We start from the raw sequence: 3,173 nt of genomic DNA on the forward strand, positions 1-3,173 counted from the left end.
CTGTTTAGATTGTGAAAAAGCTTGTGTTTTTAGGGTTATTAACGAAGTTCGTGTACTCAGACCAGTAATATTTGGGGTCACAAGTTTTTGCCATGGATACTTTGTGGGTCAGAAGATAAAAAGTTTGGGAACCACTGGTTTAAGCTATAAGAATATTCTGTACCKAGTATTGTGGCTTGTGTAAATCTTGCTGTCAAGAGAGCAGAGTTGTTGTTTAAACTATACTTCAGATGTGCAGCCCTCACTGGTTCCCTTTTAAAACATAAGGCATCAATATTGAAAAAAAATGTTGACATGTAGCAGCGATGCCACAGGAAGAACAGCTGTTCCCAGAATTTTGTCCATCCACAAAAAACGTAACTAAGTTTAATCTCATCTAAGTAGTGTTTTAGATTTGTGAAATATTGAATCTTCTAAGCTTTTTTTCAGTCATGAATGCATAAAAATGAACCTGCTCACACATTCTGCTCTGCTGCTGCCACTGTTGTAGCTTTAGAAACCAAATTTGGGCAGTTAGATTAAGGAAAAATAGAAAAGGTGTATTATGCCAATTATTTTGCTGGACAGGGGATGCAATGGAAACAAATAATTGACAGCACCCCCTCTGAACTTACTTTTTGCATTGATAAACTTGCAACATATAGTGCCATTAGAGAGAGAAAAGGCTGTTTTATCTCAAACAGCTTTTTTTTAGCTTGAGAAACAGGCACATCTAAGGGTACATGCATTATTTGCTCTGGCAAAATACATCTGGCCCTCATTCAGTCCAAACAGATTTCCGCTTTGCACAGGCCAGGCAATCACAGTCGTTTATCTATTACTGGAGGGGAMGTGGAGAAGATAGGACTGTAGAAACACTGGTGAAGCATTTCGTTCAATGCTCCATCACATACTTTTTTACTCTGATTAGTAGGTCTAACTAATTGTCTTCAGGGGCTTTTAAAAWTTTATTTAATTTGCTGATGGAGATTCAGAATTAAAATAGAGGTTCCAGCCTAATTTTATTTCAAACGTGTGAGGCCAGCTGTGAGGCCAGACATTTTTGAGTATTTTATCCTATTAATGTTGCATTCTTAAAATCTAGCACTCCGTCCGTTTTGAAAACTATATCTTAAATGTTGTATAATTCTCACATGGGCAATCCTGTCAAAGCTGTTTGAATGTGTTTGTTTAAACACCGAGCTTGTGATTTCACACTGGATCATGAGGCAGAACGTAACAAATAACTGGGTTCATAATCGGGTTAATCTGCAGGAGCAGGTTTACCATTGTTTTTGTTTAACTGTTTCTAGTGACTGATRGTTTGCATCAAATGGCTTAATCCCCTTGCACAGTTTTTCTCCCGACTTGATTTAAAAAGTACTCGCTTATCGTACACTTTTTTTTTGCAGTGCAAAGTAATTTGAGAGCTGGATTTTACTTGTGGAATGTATCTATTTTCTGCTAATAACTCAAGCGCGCACACACACAAAATGTTCAAATAAATCCTCTTTTAAGTGAACGATTCTTCGAAGCATTCGTGGCCCTGACAAACACTGCATCGCGTAGCTCTGGTGAAGCTGTTCTGTTCACAAAGAGGAGTAACAGAAGAGACAGGAGGGGTGTAGCATTCAATATTTGTCTGGGTGCTGTCACTGGATAAACACTAAACACACACGCACACACACAGCAGCCCACCTCACCTGATCCTCTGGTATTTCACTGGAAATGCTTTCAGTAGAGATTAACAGATCAATCTCTTCAGTCCAGACAGCCACTGAAATCAGCAATTCTGTCAAAATGGTGATACCATGACTAATTTTCCCTTTTAATATAGCTGACCTGCAGATTTTTGTTGGGTCAGAAAACKGCTGACCAAATTTCAACATACTGAATGGTTTGGTAAAGTTTCTGGATGCTTATTACTTTTTTTTTTTTTTTTTTACTTTGTAAGTCTTATGTAACTTCAAAAAAAGATGTGTAAAGTTTGCAAAGGCTTCTTGAATATATCATTTCCTTGTGAATTAAAAGGCACTAAACTATCATAAACAATTTAACCAAATGAGCTGTGGCTTTTTATTTATTTATTTATTAGCAGGGGTGTTGGGTTCCAATATGAGACCACCTCCTGTCCCTGGCTTCAGGACTTGCTGTCTCCAGAATCAGAGTCCAGTACTGTTGGGAACAAACAGATCTGAAACATGGGTGGAGAGGTGTCAGGCAGCTCCACGCGCACAGACGGGTTCGCTTGGAGCGCTCTTTACCCGGGATGGATTACAGMCTGAACGCTTGCCTTCAGCGAGTTTAAATCACTTCCAGCAAGAGTCAATAACGAAGACAGTGCTGTCTTTAGAAGCCCCTCCTGGAACGCATCCACACCGTCAGTGCGCTCTCAGTGGCGCAAAAAAAAAAAAAAAAAAAAAAAACACTCATTCACCTAAACATAATCTTTAAGGGATATTTTTTCTCTAAGTATTAGCTCGATCAAGGTGAACATGCCAATGTTTTGTTAAGTTTAAGATATTACACGCTGATAAAAAGACAACACTAAAACTGCCTTACCTTCACGCCATAAGTTTGATTGAATCTTGGTTTTAAAGACACCGACGATTAAATCCAAAAGAGTCCACAGTTCTCTCCCGCTGGATCCTTTTTATTTCCTTTGCGCATTATTTTACCCATTAAAAGAAAAATAATCGTTTCGGCGCAGCAGCTCGGATGTGAGGCATGAGTTCAGGCTGAAACAGGGAGAGGGGGAAAAAACGCACAAAATGTACGCTCAAACAAATACACCTAAAAATGAAGACGTGTTTCCCTTCTTTGCCTTTGTAGGTAATACAAACGGACGGGTTTTGTTGGGTTTCGCTCTTTTGACAAAAGTAGTGGGAGGAGAAGCTGGAAGCGCGCGACGCGTCCTCCTGGTGTCCAGCAGCTTTACGCACGGAGCGGAGTTCCCGTTCGGTTCTGATGGAGGCACGAGACACGGCGACTGGAGAGAAGTGTGGAAATTCAAGGCGGGGTTACATCTGGTTAATCCATACTGGGCAGCTTGGCTGTTTATAATGTCACCAGCGTGGGAGACACATTACTCCKTCTACGTTTACCTCAGACACCCCTGTGCTGCTCTTTAAACTCTTGGAAAAAGACAAACATGTCATTTAAAGTATGAACACCATTTTCATTCACTCTTTTTC

General features: G+C 40.0%; 1 protein-coding gene across 1 annotated transcript in view; it reads right to left on the bottom strand.

Annotated features, from left to right (window-relative positions):
- drd2a (dopamine receptor D2a) overlaps window positions 1-2,987 on the bottom strand; it is a 55,738-nt gene extending 52,751 nt beyond the window's left edge. Inside the window, exon 1 of the mRNA XM_014005260.1 lies at window positions 2,542-2,987. The gene's annotated coding sequence lies outside the window, so the exon portion shown is untranslated. The remainder of the gene's footprint in view (window positions 1-2,541) is intronic.
- Between the last annotated feature and the right edge of the window lie 186 nt (window positions 2,988-3,173).

This window comes from Austrofundulus limnaeus, unplaced genomic scaffold (assembly GCF_001266775.1).
Source record: "Austrofundulus limnaeus strain Quisiro unplaced genomic scaffold, Austrofundulus_limnaeus-1.0 Scaffold29, whole genome shotgun sequence".
Taxonomy (NCBI): Eukaryota; Metazoa; Chordata; class Actinopteri; order Cyprinodontiformes; family Rivulidae; genus Austrofundulus; species Austrofundulus limnaeus.